Source organism: Giraffa tippelskirchi, chromosome 10 (genome assembly GCF_054371585.1).
Source record: "Giraffa tippelskirchi isolate mGirTip1 chromosome 10, T2T-mGirTip1v1.2.pri, whole genome shotgun sequence".
Lineage (NCBI taxonomy): Eukaryota > Metazoa > Chordata > Mammalia > Artiodactyla > Giraffidae > Giraffa > Giraffa tippelskirchi.
The window spans coordinates 100259037-100285000 of record NC_137284.1 but is presented as its reverse complement, the minus strand read 5'-3'; the positions used below and the strand labels follow the sequence as shown (position 1 = coordinate 100285000).

At 36.2% G+C, this 25964-nt stretch overlaps 1 protein-coding gene across 7 annotated transcripts in view; it reads left to right on the top strand.

Moving 5' to 3' along the window:
• FOXP2 (forkhead box P2) overlaps positions 1-25964 on the top strand; it is a 1512938-nt gene that overhangs the window by 942341 nt on the left and 544633 nt on the right. For all 7 annotated transcript variants that reach the window (XM_081537130.1, XM_081537128.1, XM_081537123.1 and 4 more), the window contains one exon: positions 5432-5577. The gene's annotated coding sequence lies outside the window, so the exon portion shown is untranslated. The remainder of the gene's footprint in view (positions 1-5431; positions 5578-25964) is intronic.

Here is a 25964-nt window from a genome sequence, read left to right as displayed (position 1 = left end):
CACACATATGCACAACTTTTCTGATTTCTTTTGAAAATTCACATTTGGCAGGGCTAATACTGCATTCCTGTGGAGCAAATGTTGGATTATGCAAGTAATCTGATGGTGTTTAACAGCCACCCCTTTAGAAACTTTGCCACAGTCTCCTACAACTTTCTCTTATTTTTCACCTAGCTGCTTTGCAGATGATGAGATGGTTAGCTAACATCACTGACTCGAGGAACATGAGTTTGACCAAATTCCGGGAGATAGTGATGAAGGACAGGGAAGCCTGGTATCCTGCAATCCATGGGATCTCAAAGAGTCAGACACAACTTAGTGACTGAACAACAGGCTGCTTTACACTTTGATCTTTGGGTATTTTGTTTGTGATCTTCATGATGTATTTCATGTTTATCATATTATTCTTTCTAGTAGTATTTGCCTTGAAACCTGTCCACTACATGTAACAATTTTTAAAAGTGAAACATATTTGGATTACAAATGAGATACCCGGAACAGACTGTGTCTCATTCTACTGGGTTTGGATTCCCCTACCCAGACCCCTTGTCTTGTGCTGCCTGTGAATTTTTGCAGAACTTCACTTCTTCCTCAACTGTTGGTTGCTTCCTTGGTCTCTGAGTTAAGACTGGAGGATGAGGGGAGGGAATGCAAGATTGTGTATTCAGTAGGAGCTTTAAATCTGTAGGTCAAGAGAAAGGTGTAGGCTGGATATGGCATCACTTGCAGCAAGTTATGGTTATTACAAGAACTGGAGTGCAGATTAGGAAAAGAAGAGGACTAGAATGAAGTCTTGGGAAACTAACATTAAGGAAATAGATGGAAGAAGAATAGGAGCCAGCAGACAATGAAAAAAGAAGGTCTGAGAGGTAAGAGGGGAATCAGGAAAGAAGGGTGACATGTAGGCCAAAAGGGCTTCCCAGGTGGCGTTAGTAGTAAAGAGAACCTGACTACCAACGCAGGAGACATAACAGATGTGTGTTCAATCCCTGAGTTGGGATGATCCTCTCGAGGAGGGCATGGCTACCCATTCCAGTATTGATACCTGGAGAATCCCATGGATGGAGGAGCCTGGCGGGCTATGGTCCATAGGGTTGCAAAGAGCTGGACACGACTGAAGCAACTTGGCACATGTAGGCCAAAAATTGAGTTTTAAGAAGGAAAGAATGAAAAAATAAGCTAAATGAATTAGAGAAGTTAAGCAATCTAAGAATTGAGAAGTCACATTTTGTTTGGTCAGCTAGGAGGTGATTCCTATATTGATGATGAAATGTTTAACTTCAAGGATGTGAGGCTTTAGTAAACCTTTGACCGTCTGTGTGAATGTATTGATGTTAAAAGGATGGAATGTTGTTCATTCCAATCTTAGTAAAATTCTTTTATCATGTTAACACCATCATAGAAAACAAGAAAAAGAAAAACAGTAACTTGTTGATAAAAAGAAATAATCATATAGATGAATTAAATTTGGAAAACTCAGCAGTGGCCACAGGACTGGAAAAGGTCAGTTTTCGTTCCAATCCCAAAGAAAGGCAATGCCAAAGAATGCTCAAACTACTGCACAATTGCACTCATCTCACATGCTAGTAAAGTAATGCTCAAAATTCTCCAAGCCAGGCTTCAGCAATACGTGAACCGTGAACTTCCAGATGTTCAAGCTGGTTTTAGAAAAGGCAGAGGAACCAGAGATCAAATTGCCAATATCCGCTGGATCATCGAAAAAGCAAGAGAGTTCCGGCAAAACATCTATTTCTGCTTTATTGACTATGCCAAAGCCTTTGACTGTGTGGATCACAATAAACTGTGGAAAATTCTGAAAGAGATGGGAATACCAGACCATCTGACCTGTCTCTTGAGAAACCTGTATGCAGGTCAGGAAGCAACAGTTAGAACTGGACATGGAAAAAAAAAAAAAAAAAAAGAACTGGACATGGAACAACAGATTGGTTCCAAATAGGAAAAGGAGTCCGTCAAGGCTGTCTATTGTCACCCTGCTTATTTAACTTCTATGCAGAGTACATCATGAGAAACGCTGGGCTGGAAGAAACACAAGCTGGAATCAAGATGGCCAGGAGAAATATCAATAACCTCAGATATGCGGATGACACCACCCTTATGGCAGAAAGTGAAGAAGAACTAAAGAGCCTCTTGATGAAGGTGAAGGAGGAGAGTGAAAAAGTTGGCTTAAAGCTCAACTTTCAGAAAACTAAGATCATGGCATCTGGTCCCATCACTTCATGGAAAATAGATGGGGAAACAGTGGAAACAGTGTCAGACTTTATTTTTTTAGGCTCCAGAATTACTGCTGATGGTGACTGCAGCCATGAAATTAAAAGACGTTTACTCCTTGGAAGGAAGGTTATGGCCAACCTAGATAGCATATTTAAAAGCAGAGACATCTTTGCCAACAAAAGTCCGTCTAGTCAAGGCTATGGTTTTCCCCGTGGTCATGTATGGATGTGAGAGTTGGACAGTGAAGAAAGCTGAGCGCCGCAGAATTGATGCTTTTGAACTGTGGTGTTGGAGAAGACTCTTGGGAGTCCCTTGGACTGCAAGGAGATCCAATCAATCCATCCTAAAAGAGATCAATCCTGGGTGTTCATTGGAATGTCTGATGTTGAAGCTGAAACTCCAATACTTTGGCCACCTCATGCGAAGGGTTGACTCATTGGTAAAGACCCTAATGCTGGGAAGGATTGGGGGCAGGAGGAAAAGGGGACGACAGAGGATGAGATGGTTGGATGGCATCACCGACTCGATGGACATGGGTTTGGGTAGACTCTGGGAGTTGGTGATGGACAGAGAAGCCTGGCGTGCTTCAATTCATGGGGTCGCAAAGAGTTGGACATGACTGAGCGACTGAAATGAACTGAACTGAACTGATACTTTGGAAAAATATATAAAGTTGTCATCTGAACTGGAACTTTTGAAAAGAAAAGAAAGGGCTAGCTTTTAATAATTGCATTGAGTACAAACCTCATCTATCCCAGGCAATCTGGAATGGGTATTAAATCTGATTATATAGTTTACATTTTTTGAGTGCTCTGTTCCAGACAGTGAGATGAGTTCTTTACTAGCATATCTGATTGAATGAGTAAGGGTTTCAGTTGCCATCATAAGCAGTTGTTTCTTTGTAAATACTGAATTCAGTGACAAAATTGTGATACATAATTTTGATGTCTTTATTGACCTTAACTCTGTATTAAAAAAAAAAAAAAAGATGGTACCCATTATACCAAATTGTGTCCTAGGGAATGGGGGGATGAAATGATTAAAGTTCTAATTGTTAATAATCTACTGGTGGAGTTGAGAGAATCTTGGAACAAGAGCAAAGTGTCATGATAGTATAGTTTCTGAAGACCCCAACTGGTATTTTAGTACATTATGTTCTGTATTTTTTAGATTCAGATTTTTTAGATTTAGATTTTTTAGGTTCAGATTATTGTGTATTTGAACAAGATAGAGTTTGCTTTTTATAAATAGTTTTTACCAATGGAATAGATAAGGTATAGTTAGCTGTGTATAAAAGTGAGTTTTTCTCTATCACAGAAAGTATATTCTATGTGTATGTGTATATATATGTGTGTGTGTGTGTATATATATATATACACATATATAGAGAGAGATCAATTCTTTATAGCAAAGGAATGCATATTGATATCTTTAATGAAATTTTAGTTGAACTCACACTGTATTCTGTGATGGATCTGGCATATTTCTCTGACACATCTGGTAGATATGTGTGGCATTAATTAGCATAGGTATTGCTATAAATGACATGTCATTCCAGGACAACAAAAAGTATTTGTTACTGATGTCAATCATTCACCCTTTGTCAGTTCAAAAGGCTTCCCTAAAGGAATGTCCATTGATCTTGCACTGATCCAAAATACAGCAAAACCATTTTTGTGTTCTTGAAACTAAAGTAGAACTACCTATGTTTGAAAAGCCATATGGAAATATTCATATAGAATGTATGTTGATAACCTTTAATAGTAAGACTATTGAGTTACGCCAAGATTAGTTGATCTTTCTAAAACAAAGTATACCAGTTTTCTGTAATCCTGAAATCTAGCCTTGAATATGTTTTCTCCTTCAGTAACATTAATTTTTGATAGTCAGATTTCTGTTTGTTTCACCAGAAATAATTTTGCTGTATTCCAGGTAAATGATTGCAAGAACAGCTTACACTGGTTAAAATCAGCAGAGGCTCACACAAGTACCAATTTGTGATTAGATTGGATGACTTAAAGAAATGCTTCTACCCACATATATTTTGGTTTTTGAATTTAGCAATTGTGATATAGCTATTGATTGGCTTCATTTGTTTACTATATTGCCACTATAGTTTTTTTTTGCGGGGATGGGGTTAATAATCACAAGTGTAATAGTCTTAAATTTCTGAGTAGGAACTGACTTTACAGTGCGAACAGACACGTTTCCCCCAGCTATATTTTATTTCTGATTTTCTCTAAATGTCCTCCCTACATTCTAATTTATTATTTAATGGAAAGCAATATGAATGACTTTAAGATAAGGCAACAGTGTGTGATCCAGAGTATGGCACAAGTTGAAGACATTTATCTTAATATTTCATTTTAATGAGGCAGAAAATATCCATTATTAGAAAACTGAAGTTTGATAAAGTTGGTAGAATACAATTAATTCTCTCAAAGTTTTGAATGTTCATACCACCAAAGGTCAAACAATCATGCATTATGTTTCTGTGTTCTTGTGAAAGTAAGATGTATTGCATTTTTACATTGTTTAGATTCCTTAGAGAATTAACATCAAATCATATTAAAATGTCCTTGTGTCATATACTTTAATTTGACCAACGTTCTGTTAGAATAGCAGTTCCCAACCTTTGTACCATTTTCACAGTTTATACTCTAGATTTCTTGCCCTGCCTATAGATTCTTTACTGTCTGTTTCTGGTCTGTCTCATGCTCTTGAAATCATCTTTTTTATTATTCCATTAAAATTTTTGAAAATGGATTTTCCTTTACACTTTTCTAATCATCCTGTAATTCTTTAGCCCTAAGACATTAAAATGAATGAGTAAAAATATTTGATACCTAATCGTCTCTGCCAGTCCATTCAAACTCATGGATTTTCAAAATTATGTTAAAGTCTTTTAAAAATACATTTGAGCAGGCTTTTGTAGTCATTTGGATTTTGAATATTAATTTTCTCTTGCTATGCTGCTTAGCCATAAAAATGAAAAAGAAGATAGATGTGGGTTTCTTTTAGTGGTGTTAATTTAAACTACTTGATTTATTTATTATAATATTCAACAATGGCGATTCCTATTTTCTCTGTTCACTTCACATCCAATAGAAAATAATGAGAAACCCCCACCCCCCGGCACAGTAAGAAAAAAGTTTGATGCATTTTGTAATAATTGATTAAAAGTATAATTTCCCCCTAGATCAAACAAATAATAGAAGTCTGTTGAAGCTTTGTCCTGACCTATTCTGGAAGTAGAAGAATACCCTGGAGAAAGGAGCATTGTAAGCACAAAGAATAAAAACCCCTCAATCCTGGGAGAGAGAATTAAAGTCTAACCCTCCAAATGTAAGTCATCTGTACTCTATGTTTTCCATCTCTGTTTTAGTGGCTGCTCAGGTGTTAGTAGAAAAATATGTGATGACAATATTCTTTGCATTTGTTTTTCTCTACAAAATATACATTTGTTTTGGTTGGTAACTTAAATTTGTATTTGTGTTAATGTTTCCTAACTAATATAAAGTGATGCTTTACAATAGTAACACTCAATGCAAAATGGATTAATTTTAATTTTATCTTCTGGCAGAGAACTGTTAAGAATTTTGAGAGTATTCTGATGAAAAGAAGGTAACTTCCTTTGATTTGATATGTGCATTTGTGCCATTATAATCCCTTTATGCTCTAAACTTTGATTCCTTCTTTTTCGTTTATATTTCTTCATATCTGAGAATAAGACTATCTTAATATATCTATTTAAATCCACCTTTCAGTAAGAGAGACGGTAAGTCCTTTTTTCACTTTGCATGGTGAAAATGAATTGGACTGAATTTGTATCCATACTATAAAAATATATAAATTTTGTCAGCTTAGTGTATTAGAAAGACTGATTTCCTATTTTGATAGAGAGAACTTAAAAGATGTCTGTTAATGATTTTACAGAAACACAGAATTCATTTGCTGTTCAGAAATTGGTAGAAAGAATGGTGACTAAAGGCAGGGCTTGTTTTAGGAAAGTTATTTGGGAAGAAATTTCTTATCATCAACACCTTTATCTGGAAAGTTACCTCATGTATCATCCTTGCAACAAGGCAGTTGATATGTGATATGATGGCTTAACTGCCAGAAATTTGACTTTCGTTTAATAATTAATTACCTTTTTCATTTGTCAGTGAAAAGACTCAGTGATAGTGTATTGTTTTTATTTTAAAAGGTCCAGAGTATGCAGTAAATAATGAATACTTATTTGTGTTGAATAAAACCAAATCATAAATTCTCCCAGTTATCTCCAAAATTTAAATATGAGTCTTTACAGGTTTTGAATGTGATATTCTTAACCACATAGCATCTGACAAAGTTGTCAAAGTAGTCTGCAGTGAGAATTCATCATTTCTAGGTTCACGTTTAATCTTGTTGTTTGGAATGTCTGATAGAGCCAGGAAACACTGTGGCCACTCCTGACAATCTATACATGTGAGTTAGAAATCTTAAATTTAGCACAAACTATGCATAAAAAATAAGTCTTAGAAGTTCAGTTCACAATTTTTCATCATTGAATTAGAATAGACAACTTAGAGAAAGACTACAAATATTAGTATTGCTTTCAGGATGTAAAACAATTGCTTTTCACTTAAAACTTTTTTATAACTGAAAATTGTGAGGAAACTTTAAAAAGTTATTTAAATTTGATGGGTCTGTAGTGAACCATTTACTGGTTTGAGGTTGATGAAGAATTGGAAAGCATTGTCATTCACAGGAAAATATTCTGATCTTCTGCTCTATAGCAATGAAAGTATAATATATAGCAAGAGTAACATGGCGGATCTCCTAAGGATAATGTTGATTAAAAACACCCAGATCTAAAAGAATAAATACTGTATGATTTCCTTTATATGAAATTCCAAAGCTAGACTTTGGTGTTTAGGGATGCAAGAAGTGATTATAACAAAAGTAAAGATGATGGTTAAGTTCTAGGTAGGTGGTCGAAATTGAAGTGAAGTTTCCAGGACCTTCTGGTGTATCAGCAGCTTTCTGTTTATTCACTAGACTGGTGGTTGCATAGATATTTGCTTTATACAAAATCATCAATGAGAAACTAGATGTTTCTCCACTAAGATTGCAAAGTAAAATGTCCCTTCTTAAACATCCTGTTCAGTATCATACTGGAAATCCTAAGTAGTAAGATTAAAAAAAAGGGAATTAAAAAACATACAGATTGGGGAGGAAGAAACACAGTTGTCTTTTTGCAGATGACATGACTATCTATGTAGAAAATCGAAAAGATGCTTACAATATTGTAGATTACAACAACAATATTAGGAAAACTACAAAATTCTGATGAAAGAAAATCAAATATCTAAATGGAGAGATACTCCATGTTCATAGATAGACATACTCAGTATGGTTATAATGTCAGATCTTATTAACTTGAAGATTATAGATTCAACATAATCCCAGTCAAATCCCTATAAGTTATTTTGTTAATATTGATAAACTAGTCCTTAAGTTTATAGGGAAAACAAAAGACCCAGAATAGAAAAAAAGAGCAAAGTCAGAAGACTTAACACCACCTGACGTCGAGACTTTGTTTAAAGAAAAGACGCTAACGCTGGAAAGATTGAAGGCAGGAGGAGAAGGGGACAACAGAGGATGAGATGGTTGGATGGCATCACTGACATGAGTTTGAGCAAGCTCCGGGAGTTGGTGATGGACAGGGCAGCCTGGTGTGCTGCAGTCCACGGGGTGGCAAAGAGTCGGACATGACTGAGCCGAACACAATCAAGACAGGATGGTATTGACAAAATAATAGATCTTTGTAACGAACACTAAAGAACCTAGAAGTAGATCCACACAAGCACAGTCAACTGATCTTTGACAAACGAGTGAAGGCAATTCAGTTGAAAAAGGACAGTAACTTCAAAAGTGGTACTGGAACAACTATTTGTACAATTATGTGCAAAATAATAGACACAGAACACGTACTTTTTATAAAAATGAATAAAAAATGTATTATAGAGCTAAGTGTAAAATGTAAAACGATATGGCTGCTGGAAGGTAACAAAGGACAAAATCTAGGGGATGATTTTTTAGATAAAATACCAAAAGTACAATCCGTGAAATAAAAAAGAAAATGATGTTTGATCAGTTGCACTTCATAAAAATGAAAAACTTCTATTTTTGGAAAGACATTGATGAGGGAATTGAAAGACAAGACACACACTGGGAGAAAATATTTGTAAAACACCTAGCTGATAAGGGACTTGTTATCCAAAATAAACAAAGAACTCAACAATAAGAAAACATATAATCCAATTTAAAAGTGGGAGAGAGCTTTAGAGGGATCTCACTGAAGAAGATAATTCTGATGGCAAATAAGCATATGAAAAGATGCTTGGTATTTATTTCATTAGGGAACTGTAAATTAAAACAATAAGATACCACACTTACCTATTAGAATGGCTGAAATTCAAAATACTGACATCACCAAATGCTGCCAAGGATGTGAAACAAGCAGCAAGGACTCTGATTTGTTGTTGGTGCGAATGAATACAGCTTCTTTGGAAAATAATTTGGCAGTTTGTTATGAAGATAAGCATGCATACAGTCTTCACTACTATGCAGCCCAGCTATTGCACTCCTGGGTAGTTACTCAGATGAGTTGAAAACATGTCCATGAAAAATTTGCACAATGTTTATGTAAAGTTTATTCATAATTGCCAAAACTTAGAAGCAAACAGAATGCCCTTTACTAGATAAGTGGATAAACAAACTGTGATATAGCTAGACAATGGACTGTTAATTCAGTTGATGAAAAGAAATGACCTATTAAGCCACAAAAAGACATGGGGAACCTTAAATGAATATCACTGAGTGAGTTAAGTCATTTGAAAAGCCTACATACTGAGATTCCAACTATATGACATTCTGGAAAAGGCAAACTGTGGAGACAGTAAAAAGCTCAGCGGTTGCCAGGGGTTGAGGAGAGAAGGACGAATAGGCAGAGCACAGGGAACCTCTAGGGTGGTGAACCTATTCTCTGTGGTTCTTTAATGACGGGTCCATAGCATTATGTGTTTGTCAGCTGTATAACTGTGGAACTGTACAGCACAAACAGCGAACCCTAGTGTGAACTCTAGACTTTAGTTCATAATTATGTTTTAACATGGTTCATCAGTTGTAGCAAATATACCACAGTATTGCAAAATCTGAGTAATAGAAGAATCTTTATGTGTTTTGGAGATGGAGAAGTATATGGGAACCTGTAGTTTCAGTTGAATTTTTCTATAAAAGTAAAACTGTTCTAAAAAAATGAAGGCTTTACTTTAGATATGTTTATGCATGTCAAATATGATCTTTTTTAAAATTAAGAAAGCAATGTTAATGATTCTGTTAAGTAGAATTCCGAGAAAAAGTGAGATAATATCATATTTGATCTGTCTACTCTGGATATTCAAGCTTTTTAAAAAGATAGGGTTTTTAAATCATTATTTTCTAATATTATAAAGCACTTCCCAGAGAGCTCAGCTGGTAAAGAATCTGCCTGCAATGCAGGAGACCCTGGTTCAATTCCTGGGTTGGGAAGGTCTGCTGGCATGTGTTTTACTTGGGGAAAGTGCTAATATCCATATAGGAAGACCTCTGTGCTTGCATATATTTAGTAACTTTTTATGACAAGTTATGTAGAATAAACTTGTCTTAAGATAGATATTTCAGTTGTGAATTTAAAAAATATTTTTTTACCCCAAACCCATATGCCCAAAACCCATTCTGTAGTAAAGAAATGATGTTTATTGAGTTTTTTGTGGCTTCTTAAAATTTAATGCATTTTATGCAGTGGTCCATCCTCCTGAGACACTTAAGTGGGATTTTAATTTGTTAATTTTAATGTTAGCATGTTGTAAAAGAAATGAAAAACAGATGCACTTTGTATTCTCTTTTTGAATAGAAATTTTCAAATGCAGTTTCAGTTTAAAAAGTACCAGATACGTTTGTTTTTTTGCTAGTCTCTAACATTTTTTCTTGCTTTTCTTTTTTCTTCCTCTTTTCCTCTTTTTCCTCCTTACTTTTTCTTTCATTCTCAGTATATTCTAATATTTAATGTTCCAAGCAGTGAGTATAATCTTATTTAACTAGTTGACATTAACAGAAACCAGGAATTTATTATTCATAAAACTGAAATTTAAAAATCCCCCTTTTCTTCAAACTCTGGATATGGCTAGGCTCAACACAAATGTCTAGGGAGAATGCATCTGTTGCTATTGCATTTTTTTTGTTTCCCTGAAAACTTGGCATTTGTAAAATATCTTTGATTTGTCTTGGCCAAAACCCAGATTACCAGGGAATTACATTTTTAACATATTCAACCAAGAATTATCTTTGTAACAACTTTTCCTTTGCCATATTGAAATTTTGGGAATAATATCAGATTTTGTTTGAAAAACCAGCTATGTTTCTTCATAATGCCAGAATGAATTTTTTTCTGTGTTAAAGTGATATCAAGCAATACTTAAAATTTGCCTAAAACTTACTTTAAGCATACTGTGGAAGAAAGATCATTTTTGCATTTGGCACACCTGGGTTTGTTCAGCCATGTATTTTTTTATATTGATCTTGGTAAGTTTTATATGTGAAAATAAATGATTTTCATATAGAGTTTTGTGAAGATTGAATGATCGAACTTTAAAAACACCTGGCACAGAATAGGCACTTATAGTAGAGATCTCTCTTACCTTTTCTATTCATGTAGAAATGTTTGTTTATATATAAGCATGTATGTATGTTTTCATGTATGTATGTGTTTATATATGTCTCCGTCTCTGTCTCTATGTACAGCAGTGTGCAATACATAGTGATTTATTCTATTTGTTAAATTCTGAAGCAGATAATTATTCTGGAAAGGATATAGTTCTATAATTCAGGAAATATGGTTTCTATCACCGCATGGAAATACTTAAAAAGTTGTTATTTCTTTGTGGCCTCGTATTTCTGTAACTTTATATTAACCTACCTGGAATAGTTATAAATTCTTAAAAGAAGATCTAAAGAATATTTATGTTTCTTTTACAAATTCCCAGCAGGCAATAGAGGAATTTTTTTCTCCTTCAATGATATATCAGAGGATGATATATAGTATATATATCCTACATTTTGGGGGGGGTTCAAAAAGATTTGCTTTGGTCAATTTGAGAGGCTATATAGGAACATGGAAAACAAGATAAGTTATTTATTAAATGTCTGAAAAGAGACATATCAGTCTTAACAAGAAAAAATACAAAGTAGAAGTTGAATCTTCCCCAAAAATTGATATTCATGGGATTTAGTTTTCATTAGATAACAAAGCACCAGTTTCTTTGGGCAGCTTTTTACAGCTGTCTTCATAACTGATTTGAATCTTTGTAAGATAGTAATTCAACAAAATGAGGTGTAATATCCTTGTTCTCTTACAATGATGTAAGCTTTTTTGCAAAAGCAGTTGTTAATGTCTTAAGAAAGTAACCCACCTGAAAGTGTCTTGTGACTGCTGAATCACTCCCTAGAATCTTAATGAATGGATTGCTCTCAGACCCTCAAGGGAGGATTGTAACAAAGAAACAGAATGCTTAAATGCAAGGCTAAAACCCATCCAGCTCTGTACCTTATCACAAAAGCCTGACCTCTTGGTTTTAAGTGCTTATTATTTTTAAAAAAATGCAAACTAGTTAAAACTTTTGTATTCCTGTATATCTCTTCTATTTTAATATAGTAAAGATAAAACTTATTAAACACAAAATAGATGGTAATCTCCAAATCCATTTGAAGGATTAATTACTCTTTTGAGTCTACTTCCAAGCTAATGATGCAAAGTGATATCTGAAAAAAGGGACTGAATATTCCTGGGATGAATGACTTTTTTAGTGGGTATGTGCCATGCTGTGCTTATTTGCTCAGTCATGTCCTGACTCTGTGACTCCATGGACTGCAGCCCACCAGGCTCCTCTGTTCATGGAGATTCTCCAGGCCAGGATACTGGAGTGGGTTGCCATGTCCTCCTCCAGGGGATCTTCCCAACCCTGGCATCAAACCCAGGTCTCCTGCATTGCAGGCCAGTTCTTTATCAGCTGAGCCACCACGGAATCCTAAGACTGCTGGAGTGGGTAGCCTATCCCTTCTTCAGGGAATATTCCCGACCAGGAATCGAACCAGGGTCTCTTGCATTGCAGGTGGTTTCTTTACCAGCTGAGCTACCAGGGAAGCCCTTAGTGGGAGTATTGATGATCTATTAATAGTTTTGTGGAGGTGATGATTCTACCCATGCAATTATCACTTAAATGCTTCATTTTGATTATAGCCCAATAGAACAGTATGAGAGCAACATAGTGGCCTTGGGGATAAAATATGTAGTTTGAAGGTATATTTTCTCCTAAAGATCATTTCTGCTGAACTCTCTTAAATGTTCAGTAATTTTTATTATTGTACAACTTAAAAGGACCAACTTATCTTTTTGCAAATAAGACTGTACCATTTTTAAATATGGAGAGTATATTTTAGTAAATTTTTTACCTAAATAAATACCCATCCACTATCTCAGATACTTAAGCTACATATAAAAGCATTTCTTGGTCAGCTGATCTGGATAAATTGGTTAAGAATGTCTTTCACTGAAAATTGTTTTAAAGATTCTCCATTCTAGAATCCAAAGTGGTAAGTTTCTTTAAAATTTTTATTTTAAAATCTTATGGACATACACAAGATAACACAGTAAGCACTCACATATTCAAATTTAACATATGTGAATATTTTGTTATATTCAGATCTGTCTTTCCTTTTTTAAAAATACAACTCCACAAATAAAGCAAAAACTGTGTGCTATCTTGTTGTCTTGTCTCTCTCTCTCTAGAGAAGTTTACTGAATTGGTTTTTATCTGTATTCTTATTCTTTTTTGTGATTTTAACATTTATGTGAGTGGCGTAATATTAAATCTGCCCTTCTGAGGAAGTTTTGCTTTCAAAAATTATGTTTAGGGGCCTTATCCATGGTGATAAACACAGGTCTGATTTCTTAGGTTTTCTAAGTTAGCTATTATTAAAGTAAACATTGTACGTTTATGAGTTTTGCAGTTATATACTGAAAACTGCAGAAGTTATATATGTACATTGTGGTGAATTTTCACAACTGGACAGATCTGTGTAATCAGTACTCAGCTAAAGAAACAGCACGCTACCAGGTCTCAGAAGCTCAAACTCAGAAGTTACTATCCCTCCCCACCCCTGCCAGGGAAACAGTATTCTGACCCCTAACACATTGATTAGTTTTGTGCTTTGGAACTTTATATGAATGGAATCATTTAGTACATAGTCTTTTGTGTGTGTCTGACATTTTTTTGTTAATATTAGGTTTACATGCTTCCTCCATGTTGTTGTGTGTAGTTAAGTGTCTATCCTGAGTGCTAGATAGTATTCCATTATGTGAATATACCACTGTTTATTTATTTCCACTTGGCTTTGGGATATTTGTATTGTTTTCACTATTAGGACATTTGTATATGTCTTTTTCATATTATGCATATCTGTATAGCCTGGGGGAGAAATTTTGTATGATAAGATATCTACATCATTGTGTCAACTTAGTGCATGTGCTTAGTTGCTCAGTTCAGTTCAGTCACTCAGTCATGTCTGACTTTTTGCGACCCCATGGACTACAGCACGCCAGGTCTCCCTGTCCATCACCAACTCCTGGTGTTTACTCAAACTCATGTCCATTGAGTTGATGATGCCATCCAACCATCTCTTTCTCTGTTGTCCCCTTCTTCTCCTGCCTTCAATCTTTCCCAGCATCATGGTCTTTTCCAGTGAGTCAGTCCTTCGCATCAGGTGGCCAAAGTGTGGGAGTTTCAGCTTCAGCATCAGTCCTTCCAATGAATATTCAGGACTGATTTCCATTAGGATGGACTGATTGGATCTCCTTGCAGTCCAAGGGACTCTCAAGAGTCTTCTCCAGCACCACAGTTGAAAAGCATCAATTCTTCGGCGCTCAGCTTTGTTTATAGTCCAACTCACATCCATACATGACTACTGGAAAAACCATAGCTTTGACTAGACAGACCTTTCTTGGCAAAGTTGCTCAGTTTTGTTGGCTTAGTTGCTCAGTTCAGTTCAGTAGCTCAGTAGTGTCTGACTCTTTGTGACCCCATGAATCGCAGCACGCCAGGCCTCCCTGTCCATCACCAACTCCCGGAGTTTACCTAAGCCCATATCCATCGAGTTGGTGATGCCATCCAGCCATCTCATCCTCTGTCGTCCCCTTCTCCTCCTGCCCTCAATCTTTCCCAGTATCAGGGTCTTTTCCAATGAGTCAGCTCTTCGCATCAGGTGGCCAAAGTATTGGAGTTTCAGCTTCAACATCAGTCCTTCCAATGAACACCCAGGGCTGATCTCCTTTAGGATGGACTGGTTGGATCTCGTTGCAGTCCAAGGGACTCTCAAGAGTCTTCTCCAACACCACAGTTCAAAAACATCAGTTCTTTGGCACTCAGCTTTCTTCATAGTCCAACTCTCACATCCATACATGACCACTGGAAAAACCATAGCCTTGATTAGATAGACCTTTGTTGGTAAAGTAATGTCTCTACTTTTTAATATGCTATCTAGGTTGGTCATAACTTTCCTTCCAAGGAGTAAGTATCTTTTAATTTCATGGCTGCAGTCACCATCTGCAGTGATTTTTGAGCCCAGAAAAATAAAGTCAGCCACTTTTCTACTGTTTCCCCATCTATCTGCCATGAAATGATGGGACCAGATACCATGATCTTAGTTTTCTGAATGTAGAGCTTTAAGCCAACTTTTTTACTCTCCTCTTTCACTTTCATCAAGAGGCTCTTTAGTTCTTTCTCACTTTCTGCCATAAGGGTGGTGTCATCTGCATATCTGAGGTTATTGATATTTGTACATAAACGTACAGTCTTGATTCCAGCTTGTGCTTCCTCCAGTCATGTTGCTCAGTCATGTCCAATTCTTTTGACCCCAGTCCAGTATTCTTGCCTGGAAAATCCCATGGATGGAGGAACCTCAAAGGCCACAGTCCATGGAATCACGAGAGTTGGACATGACTGAGTGACTTTACTATAGTATACTATGGACTGTAGCTCACCAGGCCCCTCTGTCCATGGGATTTTCCAGGCAAGAACACTTGAGTGGGTTGCCGTTTCCTACTCCAAGCAGTCTTTTTGACCCAGGGATTGAACCTTGATCTCCTGCATTGGCAGGTGGATTCCTTTACCTCTGAGCCACCTGGGAAGCCCTTAGTGTCTATATCCTCAGTTATCTTTATATAGTGTCACTGTGAACATTCGTACACACTGCCATGCAGTCTTTTAAAGTTTATATCCCAATTTACTGTCCCATCATCGATGCATGATGTCCCATCAATTCATGCATCAATGTTTCTCCATATCTTGTCAACAGTGAAATTGTCTTTTTTCGTTTTTACCATTGTTGTGGATAATACTTAGGTTTTAGTTGCTCCAAGCATTCCATGGTTTGATTCAAGCATAGTTATTTTAAAGTCCTTCTTCAGTAAATGAACAGTTCAACTGTTTTCAGTTTTTTTTTTATTATTCCAAACACTAATGCAGTGAATGTATATTTCTTTTTGTATACATGTTTGAGAGTTTTGTTAAGGTTGTAACTTGCAGTAGAATATCTGAGTTTTAGAATAGTACATCTTTATTTTTACAATGCGCTGCTGTATGTCTCTCTAATTGAGTTATATCACAAAGTGATAGTTTTTGTTTCATTATAAATCATACTCATCAAGTACAGAGTATAAATGTTGCTTTTTTTTTTAAGAGCATTTTATAAAGCTTATGGCCAGATGCTTTGGGGAAAATTTAATGGGGAAAGATGAAACATCCTGCACAGTTCCTGGCATATAGATTAAGTAAAGAGCTTCCATTATTATTGTTTTCACTGTTGGATTAATCATATTAATTATATTGCTTATTAATTAATTGATTACATTGCTGCACAGTGCTCATTCTAGTGTCTGTTGCAAGTCATGTAAGCTCTCCCACCATACATTTATAGTAGCTTCTTTCTATCTTTGAAATCTATTTACTAGAATTCTATTTTTACCTGTATAACAAGAGTCATTGCATATATTTAATCTTGATGTTTGATCACCCAATGACATTATATACTGAGATAGTTTGGAAAGTTTATATAATTTGACTGATAGAGTTACACACTCATGATATTCTTATCAAAGTTTTGATCCTAAGCAAAATGGCAAATTGTAGCCAGCATTTGCTTTCTACCATTCCCATTGAGTTTTATTAAAGTGGCATGTGCTTTTATTTTATTGTTTTTTGTCAATAATACTAAGATATTTATATCTTCTGTTCAGTGTAAGAAAAGACAGAGTTAGTGTTGGTAGGATGACCAAGTGAAAGTTGCTCAGTCATGTCCAACTCTTTGCGACCCCATGTCCATGGAATTCTCCAGGCCAGAATACTGGAGTGGGTAACCTTTCCCTTCTCCAGGGGATCTTCCCAACCCAGGGATCGAACCCAGGTCTCCCACATTGCAGGTGGACTCTTTACAAGCTGAGCCACAAGGGAAGCTCAAGAATACTGGAGTGGGTAGCCTATCCCTTCTCCAGTGGATCTTCCCAACCCAGGAATCAAACCGGAGTCTCCTGCATTGCAGGCAGATTCTTTACCAACTGAACTATCAGGGAAGCTTAGGATGACCAAAGGAAGACCTTTAATCTCAGGTCTTAGGTTTGACCCTATAGGTGAGGTAGGTCAATATTTTTCTTAAAGAAAGAATCCAATTAGTTTATCTGTTACCATTACTTCAATAAATGATTTCCATTTCTCTCATTGCCCTTTTGCCTGCCAGGATCCTTAATTAATCTTGATCTAGTTAACCTCTAGTTTCTCTCTTCAGATGAGAGATGCATGTTGCTACACATGTTACTCTCTCTCCTTCTTTTTTCATTACAGATATTTGACAGTCTTCTCTCTACCTACAAGTGTGTTTTGAACTAACAAACCAAATTTCAACTCAAAATTTCATGTTGATTTTTCAGAGTAAACTCTTATTACAGGTACCTTTTAATTGAGCCCTCAATTATTGCCAGCTTCTTAATTTTTCAAAAACCTTTTCACTTAACTGGGTCTTAGAAGCCTTGTGCAAAAGAAAATTTTAGGTTTGTTGTGCAATTTTAAAACAGCATTTCTATTGTGTTCCTATTTTCTTATGGTTGAAGTGATCTGAGATTAAATTTGTCTTATTTTAAATCTGCTGCTAAGTCGCTTCAGTCGTGTTCGACTCTGTGCGACCCCATAGACGGCAGCCCACCAGGCTCCGCCGTCCCTGGGATTCTCCAGGCAAGAACACTGGAGTGGGTTGCCATTTCCTTCTCCAATGCATGAAAGTGAAAAGTGAAAGTGAAGTCACTCAGTCGTGTCCGACTCTTAGGGACTCCATGGACTGCAGCCTACCAGGCTCCTCCATCCATGGGATTTTCCATGCGAGAGTACTAGAGTGGGGTGTCATTGCCTTCTCCATTTTAAATCTAGTTATATTTGAATTTAAATCTAATATGTCATGAGTTGAAGTGTTTTAAGAAATATAATTTCTCGATAGTTTCATTATAGAGATGAATGCTGATGAATATGATGGTTAATGAAAATATTAAAAACAGTAATTTTTGTTTTCTATTAGATTTTAAGAATCAGTGTGATAAAATGCCATTCTATTTTCCACTCAGTACTTTTCATGCAGTGTTGTATAAATTTCTATATACCAGATTCAATCCTGTGTCTCCACTGCTCAGATTAGTACTGGTGCACAGTCCACATTTAATACATATTGGGTGAATGAATTGATTTGGACTTTCTCAGAAGGGATATTGCCTCTTTACACTGTACTACAAGGTGAAGGGAAGCTTTTGCCTTGAAGTGCAATCCTTCGGAAGACCACATTGAAATGAAATGAGTATGAATTATAATAGCTGAGCAGTTAGTATCCTCCTGTGTAACATGAATAACACCCCAGAAAAAAATTTCTCAAAACTGATTACAAGTCCCTATTGTAACACAGCATAATTTTCTGGGTTTGCTCTTTTTATAACTCAAAGGAACTATATTTGGCTTAATTAACAAAGATCATTTTCTTCAAGTCCCACCTTTAAATTAAAAAAAAAGAGAGAAAATCAACTATGCTGTATTATAGTAGGTACTTATTTACCTTAAAAAATCTAAAGATGTAAATATAGTAGTTTCTGAGTTCATTCAGAGAAAGACAGGGCTATTGTCATCAGCTGTGAGAATTTTTCCTGAGGTATAACTCCTGTGTAATTTCTCTTCTGCATGTTTTTTTGACTCCTGGAACAGTTTTCTTTTCTACAAGAGGGGACTACATGATTCAATGATGTACTGATTGATTCCTTGAACAACTTCCTTTGAAGATATGTATTAGACCATTGAGTGCATACAAAGATGTGTTGTCATGTCTTGTTGGATGTCACCCCTTTGGCTAGGATCCTTTTCATGGGTTCATAACTTTTTATTCTTGTATTGTCACTTTATTAGTACTTTGTAAAGGAGTGGATGTAATCGCATGTGCTTAGACTGCTGTGCATGCAAAATGCTGGGCTGGAGGAAGCACAAGCTAGAGTCAAGATTGCAGGGAGAAATATCAATAACCTCAGATATGCAGATGACATCCTTATGGCAGAAAGCAAAAAGGAATTAAAGAACCTCTTGATGAAGGTGAAAGAAGAGAGTGAAAAAGCTGGCATAAAACTTACCATTCAAAAAACGATCATGGCATCCAGTCCCATCACTTCATGGCAAGTAGTTGGGAAAACAGTGGAAACAGTGACAGACTTTATTTTCTTAGGCTCCAAAATCACTGCGGACAGTGAATGCAGCCATGAAATTAAAAGATGCTTGCTCCTTGGAAGAAAATCAATGACAAATCTAGACAGTGTGTTAAAAAGGATAGACATTACTTTGCATACAAAGATCCATGTAGTCAAAGCTATGGTTTTTCCAGTAGTCATGTACAGATGTGAGAGATGGACAGTAAAAAAGGCTGAGCACTGGAGAATTGATGCCTTCGAACTGTGGTGCTGGAGAAGACTCTTGAGAGTCCCTGGGACAGCCAGGAGATCCCACCAGTCAATCCTAAAGGAAATCAACCCTGAATATTCATTGGAAGAACTAATACTGAAGCTCCAATACTTTGGCCACCTGACATAAAGAGCAGACTCATTAGAAAATACCCTGATGCTGGGAAAGATTGAAGGCAGGAGGAGAAGGGGACGACAGAGGATGAGATGGTTGGAAGGCATCACTGACTCAATGGGCATGAGTTTGAGCAAACTCCAAGAGATGGTGAAGAACAGGGAAGCCTGGCGTGCTGCAGTCCATGGGGTTGCAGAGAATTGGACACTACTGAGCAACTGAACAACAACAACAGACTGCTATGCTTAACCAGAAGTCCCTCAATGATATTACTGTTGATAAATTTTAGGGCAGGTTCTGTCCTTCACCTTTCCTGAAATATTTAACAATGCTGACTGCTTCCTTATTTTATAAGCTTATGTTCTCATGGCGTATTCTCCCACTTACTCCTTTTCCTAAGACTCCTTTATGAGTCTTTCCTTTGCCCATTGATAAATTTAGGTATTTTCCTGTATTCTTTCTTTATCATTTCACTCTGTGTGTTCATTATTCTAGATGAGCTCCCTTACTACCAGAGCTCTGATTACCACTTTTAGTGTTGGGGCTCCCACTTTTGCATCTCTAGCTCATATTTTCCCTCTGAGTGTGAGATCTGCATTTACAACTGTCTTCTTGTTATCTTTAATTAAATGTCCCTTAGGGATCCATCTAAAATTCAGCTCATTGTCAGCTCTTGTCTCACCTGTAAAAATATGATGGAAAATATGCTTCTTTTGTGCTGTGTTATGTCTTGCTGAATAGCAAGCACTATTATACTCCCAGTTGCCTATGTCAGAAATGTTGGATCACTAACATTGGGTCACTTGGACATGTCCCTTCTTCTTCCATTTACTCTCCTTTGTTGTTGTTCAGTTGGTCAGTCATGTCAGACTCTTTGTAATCCCATGGACTGCGGCATGCAAGGCTTCCCTGTCCTTCACTATCTTCTGAAGCTTGCTCAGACTCATGGCCATTGAGTCAATGATGCCATCCATCCATCCCCTCCTCTGTCATCCCCTTCTCCACCTGCCTTCAATCTTCCCAGCATCAGGGTCTTTTCTAATGAGTCAGCTCTTCACATCAGGTGGCCAAAGTATCCTAGTCTCATTAATTAAATCTCCAAATTTGATCAAAATGTTTTTCTTTTTCTACCTCCCAGTGATACTATGCTGGTCTAAAACATTCACTTGGATCACTGCAGTGACTACCTGTTTTACTAAATTCTTAATGCCCTTTGTCTTAATGCTGCCTTCTGACTCACAGGGTAGTGACTTGCCTTTAAAAAAAAAAGATTGGATAATTTTTATTTTCTTCTTAAAATTTTGCATTTGTTTTCTCTTGACCTTAGGGTAAAATATGAACTAACTCTTCAGAGTAGTCTGTAAATCCCTGTAAAATTTGGACCACGCCTGCCCTCTATAGTGCCATCTTTCTCTACTCAGTATATTTTGCTGCTGCTGCTGCTGCTAAGTCGCTTCAGTCGTGTCCGACTCTGTGCGACCCCATAGACGGCAGCCCACCAGGCTCCCCCGTCCCTGGGATTCTCCAAGCAAGAACACCAGAGTGGGTTGCCATTTCCTTCTCCAGTGCATGAAAGGGAAAAGTGAAAGTGAAGTCGCTCAGTCGTGTCCGACTCTTCGCGACCCCATGGGCTGTAGCCTACCAGGCTCCTCTGTCCATGGAATTTTCCAGGCAAGAGTACTGGAGTGGGGTGCCATTGCCTTCTCCCAGTGTATTTTACACTCTTCTTTTTCACTTCACTTACTCTGACGTGATTTCATTAATTAATGGCTTTGAGTTCTTTTGTGTTTTGTGGCTTGTGTGCATGTTGTTCCTTCTCTAGCACTTGATATGGATGCATGGGGCAAAAATCTGGGTGATCTTAAGACTTCAAACTTTGTAATTATATTTTATGTACAATCTAAGCCCCAAAGAATAACATACATATGAGCCGTCTTTATCCTAACCTTTTGCAACCTGAAATGTTTCAGCACTGCCCTTTGTGTAGTGATTCCCCAAAGATATCTTGTGCTTGACGCCTCTGTGTGCTTTGTTCTCTCTGTTGGAAAGTACCCCTCTGCCTTTGTGGTAGATGAACCCCCTACTGTCCTGCAAGACCCAGTTCAAGCACAGCTTCTCTGAGAGACGATGAGCCTTCAGAGTTGTCAGTGACAACTTCCTTTATGTTACCTGTGCACATTTTGCAGAAGATGTACCTGAGACTTGGAGCAGTCAAGTAGCTGCTCCAGTTACTAAGTGATAGAACCAGAATTTGAACCTTTACCTGTCTGACTTTGAAGCATCAGTTTTTAACTATCCTTTGTTAGATAACAGCATCAATAAGAAAAATAAAATACTTCATGGACTAATTAGCTAAAAAAGCTTTTATGTCATCAATGAGAAGTGATATGACTGATATGGTAAATAAGATGTTTGATAGAAAGAATAGAGGAATCCTTGTCTGTAGGATGATACAACTTCTAATCCAGTTTAGCTCAGCTTTTTTGTAGCACCCTAAGATGCCTCTGGTTCTCAAAAAGGATATGAAGTCAAACTTCATTTAAATAGACCATGAAATGAACAAATTGCTTTTAATTAATAGTGGCAAATATACATCATGTTTATTTTTTCTTACTTTCTAATTGCTTTATGTATTTGTGTCTTTCTCCCTTCAACTTGTTAACTTTTTCAGAAAAAAAAGCATTTTTTTTGAAAAAAATTTCATTTTTCTGAAAAAAAAGCATACCTTTTCCTAGAATCTCCTATAATGGCTGATTCTACTTGATTATTTTTTGGGGTACAAAATAAGTGCTAGTATCTTATCTCTTCATAACTTAATTTTACAAAACTTCAAATATTTTCCAATGGAGTAATGTAGCTAGTAATTTGTTTATACACACTAATAGTTGGAAGCATTAATGTTCATGGAAAATGAACTAACTCTTCAGTATTAGATTCAATATTATCTTTTTAGAAAGAAAAATGCTCAGGTATGCATAATGCCAAGGATATGCTCAGTGAAGAAAAGCAGTTTATGTTGGATCTAGGCTAAGAGAATGCACTATTCTAACATTTAACTAGTAGGTGAGTTTAAATATCTACACAACTCTATCTTAGGACTTATTTTGCCTTTTAAGTTTCATTTTCTTCTGAGTTATCAAGAGATATTCACATTTGGAAGGGCATATTACTAGCTGTAATGAGTTTTTTTGGTAAATGAATTGAATATAAACAACTATTGTGTTTGTCTTTTTTTTTTGTAAGAAAGATTTCAAGCTAAAGATCCTAGTCATGTAATTAAAAGAACTAATCCCATTCAATCCTTGAATCCGTCTATAGAAATAGAATTCTTAAAACATATACACAAAAGGGAATATGGTGCCTGTTGAATTTTATGTTACATTCAGTTGAACTATTATACTTCTAAAACAAGTTCAAGTTTAATTAGGAAAATGAATCTTTTACAGGGCATTTATAAAAATGTATATATTATAGGCCATCACTGGTACTAGGGGAGCTGAGGGCAGAGAAGTAACATTTGTATTACGTTAAATCAGAGAAATAATTGCACTTGGCAGTTTTTGTTTGCAGAATGCAGGAAAGGCTGAAGGCTTTTGTACAGTTCAAAGAGCACATTCCACAGATACAGCAGTTGGTTGCCTGCAGGGATCGTCAGAATTGGGGGGTGGTGGTAGAGGTCTGTATCACAGAAGTCCAGGCTCTTGGGCTGTGTTTGCTTTTTTAAAAAAATATTTGCACCTTTTTTGAAAAGTAGTTTGGAAATTATCCTTGTATAATTTAAATATATTTTAAATATAGCACTTTTGCATCAAGTTTTAATCTGTACAGTAATCACATGACATGATTATTTAGTTTTTGTTGCCTCTTGTTCTCTAATCATTTGTTTTCAGATTAAAATTTATGTTCAGATGTGGAAGCATGAAACTGTTGACTATTAAACTGTCAAACTTTGTAGAAAAATATAAATAAATTATCACAATCATATATCAAGCCATCATTTATACAATTAACACATTGAGCAATTTCGACAAGTTAACTCAAGACTCTTAAGAAAGCCCTCTTTAACTGAAACTATGCCAAAGGCTAGTTTGTCAGCTGGCATGTCGAGACTTGTGCTGAATTAACTCTCTTTTTTCTTTTCCCTACAGAATATACAAGCTATAGTTTCTACCATTAAGTGAAATAATACAGCTGCAAGTTCTCTGAAAACTGTAAATTGTAAAATTGATTATAAATTAACATTAAGTTTCTTGAAATATCTGGTTTACATGATACTATTTGTGTGCATTACATTATTTATATCATTTTGGCAAATTGTATCAATGCTTTTGTTGGCTATATTATTAGGCTAAAAAAAAAACCCAACACTAACTTGTGATACTTTGTTAAAATTTTTGGTTTTAGAAGTCCTCAAAGCAAAATCTTAAGCTAGGTCTTGAATTCTTAAGAATTTGAGATAAAGTGCTTTGTTTCATCCAGATATGTCTTATACAACCTGTCATACTTAATTGCCAGAGGATTAGTAGTATCGTGCAAGACAAGAAATATTAACATTGGAATTAGTTGTTGAACATATTTCTGTATCCATTGTAATAAAAAACTTCTTTATTTTAGCTTTTACAATTTTTCACTTTCAGGTTAAGAAATACTTAAAACATGTAAAAATATACAGAAACCAATTTAGCAGAATCCATGTACCCACCACCATTCAGGTTGCATAAATGTTGCTATTTTAATGTTGTCTCTTTATTAAGAAATCTTAAAATATCAAAGGGCTTCCCTAGTAGTGCAGATGGTAAAGCATCAGACTGCAATGCAGGAGACCTGGGTTTGATCCCTGGGCTGGTAAGATCCCTGCAGAAGGAAATGGCAACCCACTCCAGTATTCTTGGCTGGAGAACTCCATGGACAGAGGAGCCTGGCAGGCTACAGTCCATGAGGTCACAAAGAGTCAGACACAGCTGAGTGACTAACACACACAAAAGATCAAAGCCTTCCTTTTTAGTCTTGAAATGCTCATTGCTGAACTGGTTATTTGACAGCAACATCCTACGACTCTTAACTGTTATTTCTCTCTGATTTTAATATTGGTTATTTTACTACTGGTTAACGTATTATAGTGTCCTCAGAAAGGCTGCAGCTCCTGAGCAATATGATTTAAACAAGACTCAGTGGCCCTCCTGTCCCAGAATTTCAACTTTCCTTCTCATTACTTCTAGAAGATGTGAAATTATTTTACTTTCCAATTTTTAGCTATAGGACATTGGGGACTATTATTAAACATACATACTTTCTGGAGGGAATAACACACTAAGCCATTATTAGCCATTATCCTTATCACTCAGAAGCTGGTCTGATGGAACTGGATTCCATGAATAGGGTGACTGGAAGAAAGAGGGTGCTTCTGGTTAGGTTTGTCTTTAGGGTTTCATACATGTGTAGAAATAAGAAGTTCCAAAAGCAATTATCCTTCAATAAAAAATTAAAGAAAAAAACAAACAAACAAACAAAAAAACCCAGGACCAACAAAACTTATACTACCCAAAGAGAGAGAGAGACAAAAAAAAGAAGTTCCAAATGAAAGACAACAAAGAATCATATAATGTGTGGAAGCATTCTTCCCTGGGGCTGGGTCAGAAAAGAGAAACAAACAGAAACAACATTATATGAGGTGTCTACCTTTCAGCAAAATGAAGAGAAGTCAGTTCCCATGCTGTCTAATATATGTATAAAACTGCTAAAGGAAACTACTTTTTTGGTTTGCAACATACATCCATATAATTTTAAGTAGATGTTTTAAAACACATTTTGCAATGAGAATATTGAATGTCAGGGGAGTTTGAGTAATTTTCTAAAATGTCACTGCTAGGAAGTTGAAAATCTAGACTTTCTACCATTATGTTTATCTTTTTTTACTGTACCCTAATACTTTATATGATTCATGGTTTTCATTACCAAAGTTACTTCCTCCACCTTTAAGTTTATCTAAAGTTTACCTGATTTTTTAAATAAATGATTCTAGTCTTATACTTGCCCTGAAACATTTCCTACAAAATTCAAGAGCTCTCCTTTTGCTGAATACTTAGTGCTAACTAAGTGCATATTTTTATAGTCTCCCATATCCCACTAACAATATATATATGTGTTTGTTATACTTAAAAATGGTTTTGTTGGCACCTTGAGATCTGGACCCTGGCTTATACATCTTTGGTTTCCAATTATTGCCAACCCAGTGAACAGTTAGTGGATGCTCTGTCACTCCTGACTCTGGATTTAGTCTGGGCCTCCGTTCCCAGGACTGACAGTTACCAGCTATGTGGTATTGGGCAAGTTACTTAATATCTCTGAGCTTTAATTTTTCTCATTTGTAAAAAGGGAGTAATAATAAAGCCTCTATCTCAAAAGGTTGTTGTGGGAATTAAACCGGACTTGGCAATGTATAGCACTTTGCTTAATACCTGGAACATAGTAAGTGCTCAGTAAATGTAGCTCTTGTCATTAGTGTTT